This window comes from Amblyomma americanum, chromosome 1 (assembly GCF_052857255.1).
Source record: "Amblyomma americanum isolate KBUSLIRL-KWMA chromosome 1, ASM5285725v1, whole genome shotgun sequence".
Lineage (NCBI taxonomy): Eukaryota > Metazoa > Arthropoda > Arachnida > Ixodida > Ixodidae > Amblyomma > Amblyomma americanum.
In genome coordinates this window covers 307,323,620-307,338,185 of record NC_135497.1, presented here as the reverse complement: position 1 = coordinate 307,338,185, position 14,566 = coordinate 307,323,620, and positions in this window count along the sequence as shown.

The following is a 14,566-nucleotide window of genomic DNA, read 5'->3' as shown; positions in this document are numbered from 1 at the left end:
ATGACTCTTTGTTATGTTTTTTGCATAATGCACAATTCTGCAACGCGCGGGATGAACGTGGTGCTTACTCGACCCCAACGAGCGTACTGCGCCTGCCAACATATTACCATCAACCCTTCGTACGGCCCGAGGCCCGGAATGTTGCTGTATAACGGCAACATTTCCCCGCTTTATCCCCGCAATTATGAACACAGTCCTCCTCATTAGGCATGAGGCGGAAGTGCACTACACCACGACGAGGTCACGAAAATCCATCTTTGTTATTGTTTCTTGTCCTTTTTTTTCTTTTACCGAGGTGACACCTTTAAGCAGCGTGCGCGAATTCCTTCCCCTCGCCGTGCGCAAAGCGGGGGTCAAACCAGTGTTGAACAAGAGCTGCAGGCACCGATCGAACGCATCTCTAAACGCTGCTTTCCTGGCGGGCACGGAGCTTTGCTTGCTTATTCTCTACAGATACTTAAGCCACGACAAAGTGTTTCAGCATCCCTATTTGTGTCGGCGGTGCAGCAACGAGGGAGACTAAAAAACAAGGTTGGCAACCCGCGCTGCAGAATGTGGCGGAGCCCACGCTTAGCAAGAAATCCATGGACACTGGAAGCATTTCCCCGGTTCTGAAGCAAAAAAGAAAAAGCGAGCAAGACAGGATAAGGTTATGCAGATGGTGATGGTACGTTACCGGCAAGTAGTGCTTTTTTGGGAGGGAAGAGGAGGGGGAGGGGGCGGCATTCGCAACTGTTTCCAACGCAAAACTCGCGGTGAAGGCGCGCATCTACGGAAAGCCTCTTACGCCCTGACAGATGGGCGCTGATGAGAACCTATAGGCAGTGTACAGGAAACGCTTCGCCGCATATGCGCGCGCTGCGGGGTTTTCGCAGCTCAGCCGGTCGCAGTGCTTCTGGGATAAAGACAAGACGTCTGCTTCTGTGGGAGAGTCCAAAAAGAAGCGTGCGTGATCATTCAGCACCACAAGCGCGTTTAGTGACGCTCCGTCAGTACACGGGGACGAAACTTCCTAGAGAGTTTCGCAAGACGTCGCTGCTGCAAGTCCGCTTCGGGTCTCATATTGGCGTTTTTCTCGTTGGCTTTCGTGAGTGGCCTGTGGTCGTGAGCTTACCAGTCACGCGGCGTTAGGCGGGGTTAGTGTTGATAATATGCGCCTCGGAAGCAAAAGTGAAGATCAAAACACTGCTAAAGTTTTCCAGTCGCAATGCACGAGAATATCTTTGATAAAGCAAGTAAAGAAGAAATTTTGAAAAATAGTAGGATTTTAACGCAGCTAAGCCGAGTAGACGTTCGAAAGCACGTGTTTAGCCTGGTTGCCTCATGGCTTTGCTTTGCTGGGTTGTCGGCACGTCTGGCGAGGTTATTAGACCCAGGTTAAGCTCTGATCGAGGTTAAGCTGATCTCATGTGTTCGTGCCGCAGGTGTAAGACGATGAAGACTTCGATGCGCAATGAACAGCGCGAGAGTGTGTTGCAGTTTAACACGAGGCCGCGGGATTGAAACCCAGTAACGGCAATACTCATTTTATTTCTCCAAGTTTGCAAAGGTCATCCTTAAGGTCACCCTCCCATTGCCTACAGCTGGCGCGACGCTCCTGCGAACTTACCCGAGCTTCCTCCCGTTGGCTGCAGCTTGCGCGGCTCTCTTCCGAATCGAGTTACTGCGAGGGTTCACATATTTTGTTGTTGTTGCTGTTGGAACCGCATGAAGCAGTGCTTTCGCACTAGAAGATAGCATTGCAGAAGAAAGCTCTTCAGAACGGAAACAATATTCTTTCTGTCCACTGTCCTTCTTTCCACCCATATCACAGTTTTAATCGCGCATGTGTGTGTGTGTGCGTGTGGTTATGCGGAAAGGGTAGGCGTAGTAGCCGTGTTGCGGTGGAAGTTGCGTCGGAGGGGAAGGAATTGAAGGACGGAGTGAAATGAGGAAGAGATTTGGTTTATGGCTTATGGGGGGTTTAACGTCCCAAAGCGACTCAGGCTACGAGGGACGCCGTAGTGAAGGACTCCGGAAATGTCGACCACCTGAGGGTTCTTTATCGAGCACTGACATCGCACAGTACACGGGCCTCTACAATTTCCCCTCCATCGAAATTCGGCCGCCGCGGCCGGGTCGAACCCGCGTCTTTCGGGCCAGCAGCCAAGCGCCATAACCACTGAGCCACCGCGGCGGCCAAAATGAGAAAGAGAGAAATAGGCGCAGAAGTGTAGGGTTTTGCTTTCATTTAGACCATCTGGAGTTATTTAATGTTCAGTAGCGTACGTCGCACAGCAAAGGGGCTTTACTGCATTTCGCCTCCGCCGAACTGCGGCTGCCGAAGCAGGGATTCGATCCCGCAACCTTCTGCTCAGAAATTGAACGCCATAGCCATTGAGACACCATGACAGGTAGATTTTGATCAAATAATGTGTGTTGCTGTCTCACTGACTAAAGTGATACATTACGATATTTTGTCTTCTTTTCTGCACGTTGAATGACGTTTAGAAAGAAACCTACGCAATCATTCTGGACAATTCCGTGCAAATACCCCAAGTGACCTCTGTAATTGATGTTCTTCGCGAACATTAGGCGTATAGAAGAAAGTCTTTTCTCTTCGTAAAGCTACCGGTATCACTGAGTAAAAACTGAAAATAAGACTTTTGTACCTCAATGTAACTGCATAAAAACACTTCTTGAACCTGCACGAACGAATGAATGCCTCATATGTTGCACAAAACAGGCTGGAACCACCACGATAAAGACAAATGTGAAAACCGTTTTCAGTAGAAGACCCATCCACCCATTTCTCTTTTTTCGGAAGCCATCATCAAGGGCTGGCTCCTGTACAGTTACGTAGGGTCCAGCGGCATTACATGCCGGCAATTGGAAGATATCGAGGATTGATTTGGTACGTGTGACTTTGTGTTAGCTGTATGATCGCTGCGACATGCTTTCATGTATTTAATAAACCACGCACGTGTTCAGTGCTCTCAAAGAACAATAAAAATGAACAATCGTTGCGTACAAAAGAGGGCGATAATAGAAGCAATTATCTGCTCGAGTGACATGCAAATACAGCAAGCATTCAGCAGACTATAATATATGGCAGAAATATTGGCTCTCACGCAACATCCGTTCGTGAGTCGCCCCTGATCCTCATCAGTATATTGTCGCCTTCTATCGCGGTTTCCCAGCGCACAAGGATATCACAACACCGGCCTTAGCTATCGTCTCGTTGGTTAACGCTGTGAATAAACAATGCTCAGGTGCCTGCCAAAAACTGACCCTGTACTTACGAAGGCGTGCGAGCATCGTAGTGAATTACGCCCCCGTTCCGGATGGAGGGGCTGTGGAAGGAAGGTATATACGACAGAAGCGATGCTTCCTTTTCTTTTGGGCTGCGTGCGATAGCTAATGCCTGCTTTTTCCAGCAACATTCGGCGTTCTCCGACCACCACATCGACTAGCAGCGCTCACGCGCTGATACAAGGCATGACAAAAGTGCGTGCAAAGTTCCTCCTTTTACGCACTCACTCCTTTCTGTCTGCACTCGTGCTTTACCGGCTGCATTCAAGCGGCTCTGCAGAGAAAACAAACTTAAGCCTAAAATCGCAGGCCCCGCCCGGTATGCTCTCGCCCCAAGGAAGAAGCTCTGTGGTTTCGGTACAGCGACACTGCGCTGCTGGTCAGACGTCGACGTATACGATGGAGCCCCGAGTGAAAATAACGGAACCAGCATACGCTGCAGGTTCGCGCGCAGGGATGCGTGAGTGGCTGTTCAATAAATGTGGTCCTGCATTTTGGGAATTTTGTCTTCTGGCAGATTCGGACGCTGTTTTTGGAGTTAGTTTTCCTCCTAGAAATTTGACGATTACCCGGAGTTTTCACTTCGTAGTACACAATGTAGATAGTTTCTCGGGTTTTATTTATTCAGTTCTTAGCTTCAAGCGACGATCTTTTCTCACACAGCTATCCAGAGCGGCTTAAAGGTTCCACTCAAGAGAGAGAGAGAGAAATAACATTTATTAGCACCCGTCAAAAGGATGATGGGTATCCGAGGCGCCGCTCGGTCCCAGCCATGTCCTCCCCCTCAGCCGTCGACCGGGATCTCTTGGATCTCAGCAGCGGCAAGGGCGAGACGGATGACTTCACGTTGTTTAGTTTCGTCCTCGTTGTGAAGCAGTGCCTCCCAGGACTCATCTGTTCGGTCAAGTTGTCCAAAGCTCGGACATGTCCATACCATATGGATCATGTCCGCTATGCCGTCGCAACGTTTGCACCTGGGGCTGAAAATCTCAGGGTGCCACTTGCTATAAAGCTGAGGGTTAGGGAATACTCCGGTTTGGAGCTTGCGCCACGCAACCTCTTCGTTTTTGGTTAGCTGATTACTTGCTTTTGGAAGTACCGCTCGGCCTAATTTGTAATGGTTTAGGATTTCCTGATACGTGTTAAGGTCGTCTTCGAACTGTAGGAGCTCCTCATCGCGCGAGGGGGAAGGGGTTGTGCACAAGACGCCACTGGGATCCCGGAAAGTAGCTAATCCTCGGGCCAGTGCGTGCGCTTTCTCGTTTCCCCTCAACCCTTGGTGCGCGGGTGTCCAGATGAGCGCTACCAGTTCTGCCGGTGGTGGACTGCCGGCCAACACTCGTGCTGCTGTAGCTGAAATGCAGCCCGCGTCAAAGTTTCTAATTGCTGATTTTGAGTCACTCACGATAATTTTAACCTGTTGTTGAGTTAGAGCCAGCGCAATGGCCAACTCTTCCGCCTCCGTTACTGTCGAGTGTCTGGTGCTGCAGCACGCTACCGGGCCTCCGTTTTCCCTAGTGGCTACCGAAATGTGCCCCGAACTGTTTGTGCATTGTGCGGCATCCGTATACAAGACATCCTGTCTGCCCTGAAAGCGGGCTTGCAACGCTACTGCTCTTTCCTTCCTCCGGCTCTCATGGTAGATGGGATGCATGTTTTTGGGGAGTGGGGGTATCTTTAATTTGTCCCTAACCTGTCTAGGAACCAGGTCCGTACGTCTCGAGCACGCTCGAGGCTCGTGCCCCAGCTTCTCCAGAATGCTGCGACCAGTACGACTGCGTAAAAGTCTCTGATACTGCGAGGTCCTTGCAGCCTCAATGAGCTCTTCGAGGGTATTCGAAACCCCTAGACTCAAAATCTTTTTTGTTGGCGCACAGGGTGGTAAACCTAGTGCTGTTTTTATCCCTTTACGGATTAAAACATCCAGTTTGTCCTTTTCCGCCTGGTAAAGCCGCAAATAAGGTGCCACGTAGACTATCCTGCTGATTATAAAAGATTGCACTAGCCTAAGGAGGTTAGCTTCTTTCATACCCGCATGTTTGTTAGCGATTCGTTTTAGGAGTCGGCAAGTTTGACTGGTGCTAGCCTCTAGTCTCTGAATCGTTTCCGAGTTCCTGCCGTTCGCCTGAATTCGTAATCCTAGAACCCTAATGCTTTCCACCGCTGGAATTACATTACCGTTGACCCTGAGTGTGATTCCCGCGTTATACGGTCCGTCCTGCTTTATGCGCCGACGCTGTGGCGACCGCATGGGCGCGAGAAATAGCGCTTCCGATTTCTCGGCCGAGCACCTGAGACCGATTGGTTCTAAGTATTTTTCTGTTACATCTATAGCTCTTTGAAGCGTCAGTTCAATTTGGCTATCACTGCCCCTGCACATCCACAGAGTCAGGTCATCTGCGTACAACGTATGGTTCAGCCCCGGAATTTTGTCCAGTTGTGCGGGGAGGCCAAGCATGGCGATATTAAACAGGGTCGGGGACAACACCGATCCCTGCGGTGTGCCCTTGTTGCCCAGTTGAATACCCGTCAGTGTGTTACCCCCCATGCTTATAGATGCCGTTCTGTTTGTAAGGAAATCGCGTATGTAGTTGTAGGTACGAACACCCACGTCTAACGCAGCCAGACCCTCCAGAATGGCCGAGTGCTTTACGTTGTCGAAAGCTTTCGACACGTCTAGACCAACGATCACCCTGGTGTCTAGCGTTGGATTTTCTATTATCTGTTCTTTTAGCTGCAGCATGACATCACATGCCGACAAATGCGGTCTAAATCCAATCATGGTATTTGGATATAAACACTTGTCCTCAAAAAATCGGTTCAGCCGGGTCTGAATCACATGTTCCATCAGTTTGCCCACGCACGACGTGAGCGAAATGGGACGCAGGTGCTCGAAACCCGGCTGTTTTCCCGGCTTCGGGAGGAACACAAGGTTCGCGTCCTTCCATGCTGTCGGCAGTCGACCGGCTTCCCAACACTCCTGCATGAAGGCAGCGAGATGTCGGATCGACGTGTCGTCCAAATTTCTTAGAATTCGGTTGCTGACCTTGTCCGGACCCACGGCAGTCCTGGTCCTCAATCTGTTTATTTCTGCCCGGACTTCGGCAACCGTTATCGGTTTATCTAAGTCCGGGTTTTCCTGCCCCCCGTAATCTGGTAGCGGTTCAGCTGTACCCGTCGCGCAGCTCAAGTACCGGTCCCGGACTTGGGATATGAGCGTATCCGTGGTCCCGTCAAATGTATGTACTAGCCGGTGAAGTTGTTGCCTGGCCTCCAGTTTGGACTTGTCCGGATCTAGAAGATGCCGAAGCAAGTGCCACGTACCTGCCTTCCCGATGTTGCGGTCCAGTTGGTCGCAAATGTTGTTCCAGTTTTGCCTTGTTAAAACGAGCGCGTACTCTTCGATTTCCTTGTTAAGCAAGGCCAATTGTCTTCGCAAGTTCCTGTTCCCCCTCTTGTCCGCAATCCGCGTTTCAAGGTCCTTCTTCTTGCGCCAGAGACGGACCATGTGACGATCTACTCCCTGGACTTCTTCGTCAACCTCTACCTCCTCGGTTGCCTCGCGGACCGACTGAAGGACATTTTTACTCCAGTCATCAATGTTGCTTATGCCTTCCTCCTGCCCCGTGCGGCCATTTCGCGAAAGCATTTCGCGAAAGCATTTCGTAGCTTTTTGCAACTGGCTGTAATATTAAAAAAACATATTTCCCAATGTATGTGACCACATTTGCAGCACGCTCTGTTCTGTTGAGGGCAGGGACATCGGAGACGCTATTTCGACGTTCAGCGTCTAACACGTGTAGAATTTTGGAGACAATTCCGCCTTTGTTCTCGGGTCTATGATTTCCATAATGTGCCAGAATGGCTCGCCGGTAGACTGCAGTTCTCTTGCCCTATGTCATTCTACTGTACCCCACTTCTCAGCCAATGAAGAACGTTTTTAACGATAGAAATGACGTTAAGAGCAGCAAAAAATGCAAGCCTACTGATGGGAGACCTGCGGATATAGTGATTGTTACAATGAAATCTTACAATATATGAAAAAATTGACTTCATGCGCTCTTCCGTGTTGAAAAATTGTTTTGTCCAGAATTGCTGCCTAGGAACACATGTTACATTTTTAGCCCTCTTCCATTCCTACTGTCGCAGGATGTCAAGGATTGAGATGTTCTGCGTGACAAAATTCACCATATATAAAGTCAGAAGACCAAAGCTGGTATTTCCAGGTCAACCTCCCCACACAGTCGAAGTTTACCGGATAAATCCGAATTGATAAAAAATTCTGCCCATGAGTACTTTCCAGAGTTGTCCAGATTTATCAGAAAACACAGAAGCCTAGCCAAAGCGACCTCGCTATCAACGTGTCACGATAAAGCACGTTCGCATTTTTTTCATTTACATCTGTCTGCTGAGCGCCCTATATAATGATGTCCATGAGGGTTTCAAGACACCATTCGATTTGTCGGGATACGAAACACCTAAATTCATATGATCTGAATCGACGGACTTATTGACTAGCACGAAAAGCCGCCAGTCCAACTGCGTCCCTTCGCATGGGAACCCGACCGGCTGCTTTCGAACTGAGATCTCCACAAGCCTGAAACCCACACTCGTTCCCGATCTCCTCGAGCTCAGGGCGAAATTCAGATTCTATAAGGGCGCTGCAGCTTCTGCTCCCCTGGCTCCCCAACCACTTTCTTGCAGCACTTGCGCGCAAGTTCAGCCAGGGAACGTGTTGAAAGCGTGAGCATAAAGCTTATTCGAAGCATAATCTTATAAAAACGGCGGTTCCACGATATCGGTAGGAACTTCCATTTTCACGGTAATTTGTAGCGCCCAGTTAGTTACGTTTATCCTGTGTTGCTTTCTTTTCACGATATAAGGCGCACCCAAGGTGTGAGTCAGGAGCGTAAGTTTTGCGTCATAACCACCGCCAGTAACCATACCGTTGCGTCAGTGATTATAACTGCGTCCGCAGTGGCATACCTTTTTAACGGGTCTCTCTTTTTTCTTTGTATCATTACTATCACTCATGGAAACTTTATAAGAAAACACTGTTTCTAAAGGTTCTATCAGACGTTGGAAGCGTCCAAGCTTCGAGCGCACCTCCCGTGCTATGCATGCAGAGCTGCTCATGAGAAGGCCGCGTGAGGGTTGAGCACACCTAGAGGTTATGACATTCGCCTCACATGCATCTTCACTCTTCATAGCCTCTCCACCGAGGTAATCTGTGATATGCTCTCCCCGCAACCACCGACAAGTGGGGCAAAATAGCGCGCGCAAGTCTATAGACCTCTTCAATAGATTTGTAGACTGTGTGGACTAGCAGGCTACGAAAACTTGCAAACTGGTAGGCAAGTAGACTTCTATGACGAGCAGTGTATGGAGTTCTTGGCCTCGTCCACGAGAGAGAGGAGCGTAGTGAACAGGACCGATAATTCTGCGCCCCAAATTTTGCTGATTTTCCGACGATCTGCGCTACATTCCGCAAGAGAACTTTGTCCAGCATTTAAGAAGCTGTCGTCAATAGTGCGCCTTCTTCGCAACTTCGGAGCGAAGAGCAACTTGGTGGCGGTACGACGCTGAGGAGTGCTCCTTACTGCGAAGCGACGCCGCAGTTCGAGCCGTTTTTAAAGCGAAACCTTTACGCAAGCCAACGAGCCATTTCGGCTCGTCGCGCCGTATGCCGTATGTAGGGAGCCGTATGCCGTAAGCCGTGGCCCACGAACGACCTTGAGCCGCCGTTGCCTAGCAACGCCGCAGCCGCGCTTCAACAGATGGCGCCGCCGTCGACGCCGCTGCCGTCGCCGCTCACTAGCAGATGTGCTCCGCTGGGATAGTGGGAGAGAAGGCGTCGCCACGCGGGGGTATACCTGCGTATGTGTGTGTGCGCGTGCGTGTGTGTGTGTGTGTGTGTGTGTGTGTGTGTGTGTGTGTGTGTGTGTGTGTGTGTGTGTGTGTGTGTGTGTGTGTGTGTGTGTGTGTGTGTGTGTGTGTGTGTGTGTGTGTGTGTGTGTGTGTGTGTGTGTGTGTGTGTGTGTGTGTGTGTGTGTGTGTGTGTGTGTGTGTGTGTGTGTGTGTGTGTGTGTGTGTGTGTGTGTGTGTGTGTGTGTGGATTCTAGTCGCCTCAGTGGATTCTAGTCGTTACGGAGAGCGCGAAAGAGACGCAACAACGACAGAGCAAAGCGAGGAAGAGACAACGTGCTTAAGAGATGGCAGAAGAACGCGCCGCGCGACTCGAGAAGCGTCATAACGAAGATGCGGCTAGAAGAAGTGCCAGGTCCCGGAGTCACTCATCAACTGCGGAAGAGACCGGTTTGAGTTCCCGAAAGCGTCGGAATGAGATGCTGCGTAGACGACGTGCCGAGGAAACGAAGCTTTCGCAATTCAACTATAGGTTAACCAGAGCTAAAACCACAGCCAATTTTTTCCGTCTGACAAAGAAGCAAATTATTCGCACACTGTATTCCGAAGCAGAAACATCGTACTTTCCTTCGCTGCGGCTAATTGCAGGCGCGTGTCTGCCGCACTTCTCATAAAGGGACGCATGTACACTTGAACCTCGTTATAACGAAGTTGAGGGCCCGGCCATTACTTCGTTATAGCTGTAGCCTCGTTAGAGCCCATGTTGACCTTGACCGAATTTCCAAGGGGAATCATCATTCCTTCGTTATATTCAATATTTCGTTATAAACCGTCTAGTTATTACGAGGTTCGACTTATTTGTAGCGCGTCGCCCACAGCGCTCATGCTACAAAGTGTGTTGCTTCTACACCCCCCCCCCTTTCTTTACTATGCAGCATCAAACTCAAGGGACCACGCAGTACACCAGCCTATGTAAGAAAAATCTATAGCTGCGTAAGTGTATCAGGAGAATTCTGGGCGGTAACAGTAGCAGCACCCAAGGACACAGGCGAGGGTCTCTTTACGGTGGCGGGAGAAAAGCCCCTCACAGCCGCTAAATTTCTTCGCGCCTCTGCGTAGACTAAGAAGTCAGGCGCACGCTCCAGTGCACTGCTGCATTGCCCAATAGCATAAAAAGGAAGTTTTATTTGTGCGTGCGTGTGTGCGTGCGTGCGTGCGTGCATGGGAAAGTGGGAGGTTCCAATATGATTGAATAAACTGCAGGATCAGTGTGCCACGTCCTCACTGGCTGCGCGCCGATGAGCTTGCACCCAGTCTTCCGGCGGCGATCAAAGGCCGGTTCGGGATTACTAACAGTGTGATGACCCCCATAATGCGCAGGTCCACACGGGACGGAGAGGCAAAGAGACACCGTATGGCTCAGTTTAAACAAAAAGGTATATTCAATAATTACACATGATTAAGATTATACATCAGAGGCTGGGGCGTCCGAGCTTACGTGCCGACGACTTCATGGGGGCAATGGAGTGGCTCCGGAGTTGGGCTCGAGCGGTTGCTGGCAGAAGCTGCACGCCGTCGGGCTTCGGCGCTGAAGGCCCTCTTGGCGAACGATGTCGTCCTGAGCGTGCTTCTTCCGTACTGCTTCTCGATTTTTATATCCTCTTCTCCACACTCCCTAGGGGGAGGACGCCCACGCCGGAGGGGAAGGAGGGGGGGCTAGGGCTTTCACTTGGGCGCACAAACATACCACCGCACTTATTGTCTCGCCCCCCTCACGTGTTGAGTCCGAGGGAAAGAAGGTTGTCTTCGCGGTAGCGCATAGCGTCGGCTGTGGTACGGCGCGCTCTGGCCCGCTGACAGTTCCCTTGTCCTGGAATGTGCCCGGGAGGGCCGCCCCTGAAACCGCCACGCCAATTGGGGAGGATAAAGCCTGTTTCCCCGCGGCGGCGGCGGCGGGTCCGGTTGGGTCCGGTTGGGCTTAAACCCCTTCGTTCTGGTTGTCACTCTCAACGAGCATGGCTGGGTAATTGATGATGCCTGTCATCTGGGTCTCCGTCTACGCCACGCCGTCGAACGTGGAACCTCGTAGCACACACAAGGAATGTACCTCGTAGCACACACAAGGAATGTACCTCGTAGCACACACAAGGAATGTACCTCGTAGCACACAAGGAATGTCACACTCGCTCACCCTCCAGAAGAATGTTCTCCGAACATTTGAGTCCCTGCAGCTCCCCTTGTCTTTCTGAATCGCCTCGCACAGTGCGTCCGACAAAACACTTTTCGCTGCACTCAACACCACTGCACAACACCATATGCCTCCGCTGTCATAACTGGCGTCTCCAGGGGCAGCACTGATCTTCTTTTACAGATAAACATGAAACTCAGCACCCAAGCCTCTCCTTTCTAGTCCAAACTGGACGAAATAAATTTACCACAGTTACAAAGGAGCTCCCACTTCTAGCACGATCACGGCACAGACAAAAATATAGATAACGAAAGGAAGTAGGGCAGGTTCTGCATGCGCTCCGCATGCTCTCCTGTGAAGGTGTCACTTAATGACAGAAAGGTTTAACTACTAACTCCGATAACTTAACACATACGCATATAGCAATGTTATGAGCTGCGGCATTACACAATTCTGACCAGTTCACAACTCCGCTCTGTTTACACCATTAGTCCGACTTAGCTTTCCGATTTCGCAGCGGATATCGGCCTTCATGAGTCATACTAAGTAAGTCTGTGACCCTTTGTCTGCTTTGGGACTCGCGAGGGCTCGTGGCAGGAGCCTCTCCTGGCGTTATCTGCGCGGCAACCTCGCGCGCTTCTTCTTCTAGCAATGCATGAAGTAAATCCGGTGGCATTCTGGCCGTCACCTCTGGCGCCTGCCGAACAAATGCAGGAGAGGGCGTTTCTTGCGAACTATCTGCGCGCTCCGCTTCACTTCTGTCCCCATCAAAATCCGCGCTTTCCCTTTCCTCATTTCGTGAATACTGAACCGGTGCCGACTTGAGGCGATTTGCGTGTATCCTTATCAAGCGCCGGTTCACGTCTCGGACTCTGAAGTTTACCGGAGAAAGCTTCTCGACAACCTCGCACGGTCCTCTCCACTTCGTCTGGAACTTACGAGCTAGCCCAATCTGCCTTTGGCAGTTTTCAATGTACACGCTGTCCCCCACATTAAACGGCGCGTCTCTAGCACTGCGATCGTGCACCTCCTTCCTGCGCTTCGCCGCTTTCTTTAAGGCCTCCTTTGCGATGTCCCTCGCCACTTGCAAGCGCGATTCTAGCTCCACCTTATAGTCGTCCAGTGAAGCGTATGGGACACGACGGGGGCCCTCTGGCACTTCACTAGGCTGGTCCGGGTCTCGGCCGTAGAGAAGAAAGAATGGCGATTCGCCCGTGCTCTCGTGTGCTGCGGAATTGTAGGCAAACATTGCATACGGGAGCCACAAGTCCCAGTCCCGCTGGTCGCGCGAAACAAAATGCGACAGGAACCCGGCCACGGTTTGGTTCAGTCGCTCCACCGCGCCGTTGCAAGCCGGATGGTACGGTGTTGTCTGCTTCTTAGCGATCTTAAGCAGCTCGCAAACTCTCCTCATTAGCTGCGACACGAAGTTCGTTCCCCGATCTGTCAAGAGTTGCCTCGGGGGTCCATGTCGGAGCACGATCTGTTCGACAAATGCTCTTGCAACCGTGTCTGCCTTCTGATCTGGGAGTGCTACCGCTTCCGCGTATTTTGAAAGGTGATCGACAAATACTAAAATGTACTTGTTTCCGGAAGTGGTCGTGGGCAATGGGCCCATTATGTCCATACCTGTCCGCTCGAAGGGAGCCGAAACCTCAGAGAACGGCTGAATTGGAGCTGGTCTTCGTCCCTTGGGTGTTTTTCTTTCCAGACAGGAATGACACTTCGCACAGTAGTCTCTAACATCCTGTCGCATGCCACTCCAAAAGTACAAACGCTCCACACGCCTGCGTGTCTTCGCTACGCCAAAATGACCGGCGCATGGCGCATCGTGAAACGCGCGAAAAACCCTTTCTCTCCACGACCGAGGTATGACGACTCTCTCCCAAGCGGTTTTCTCTGGTCTCCCTTTCCTGGTTGGCCTCGTGCGCCGACACAGGGTGCCGTCTTTGTCAATGAAATAACCTAGCTGTTCGGGGTGAGACGGTGCGCCCTCTAAGCTTTCGATTATTCGCTTCAGGTCAGGATCTTTGCACTGCTCTGTGCGTAATTCGGCGGGGTCGACTACGGGGACAAACTCATCTATAGCTGCCACGGCAGCTGTGCGGCTGAGTGCATCAGCATTCAGATGTGTCTTTCCTGACTTGTGCTCAACTTCAAAGCAGTATTCCTGCAGGTGTAGATTCCATCTAGCGAGTCGCGAGCTAGGGTCCCTGACACTCATCACCCATTTCAGAGGATGGCAGTCTGTGACTAGCTTGAATTTGCGGCCGTAAAGGTAGCATCTGAAGTGCTTTACTGCCCAGACAACGGCGAGGCACTCCCTTTCCGTAGCTCCGTACTTTTGCTCTGTGGGGCTCAGCTGTCGGCTAGCAAAAGCAACGGGATGTTCTTTGCCCTCGATAACCTGAGATAGTACGGCACCAACTGCGAACTTTGACGCATCTGTGGCCATAACGAAGGGCAAATTAAAATCCGGGTGGCGCAACAGCGGTGCACTCATTAGCTTCCTTTTCAGGGCCCCAAAAGCATTCTCCGCGTTTTCGTCCCAGCGAAAGGCGACATTTTTGGCTGTTAAGGCGGTGAGCGGCTTAGCGAGCTTGGCGAACTCCTCTATGTGCCTTCGGTAGTAACCGATCAGGCCGAGAAACTGCCGGACCTGGCGGACGCTAGTCGGGGATGGAAAATCCGAGACACACCTTAGTTTCTCAGGGTCCGGTCGCACGCCGTCAGCTGAAACAACGTGCCCGAGGTATTTCACCTCGTTTTTGAGGAATTGGCACTTAGAGGGCTTCAGCTTGAGACCCGCTGCTCTTAGTCGCACCAAAACCTGCTCAATATCGCGCAAATGGTTATCAAAACTGTCACTGTATATGATAATGTCATCCATATACACGAAGCACAGCCTCCCCAGAAGACCTGCCAGGATAACATCAGCGGTTCTCTGCCAGACAGCAGGGCTGTTGGCCAGACCCATCGGCATTCTTTTCCATTCATAGTGCCCTGAGGGCGTGTTGAATGCCGTTTTCTCGGCATCTGCCGGATTCATTGCTATCTGCCAGAATCCCGCCGCCATGTCCACTACCGTGAAGTACCTGGCAGAGCCCAGCTGAGAAAGCGTCTCCTGTATATTGGGGATGGGGTATGGATCGATGCGAGTTACGGCATTTAGTTTGCGGTAGTCCACTACCAATCGATACGAGCCATCTGGCTTTTCCACCA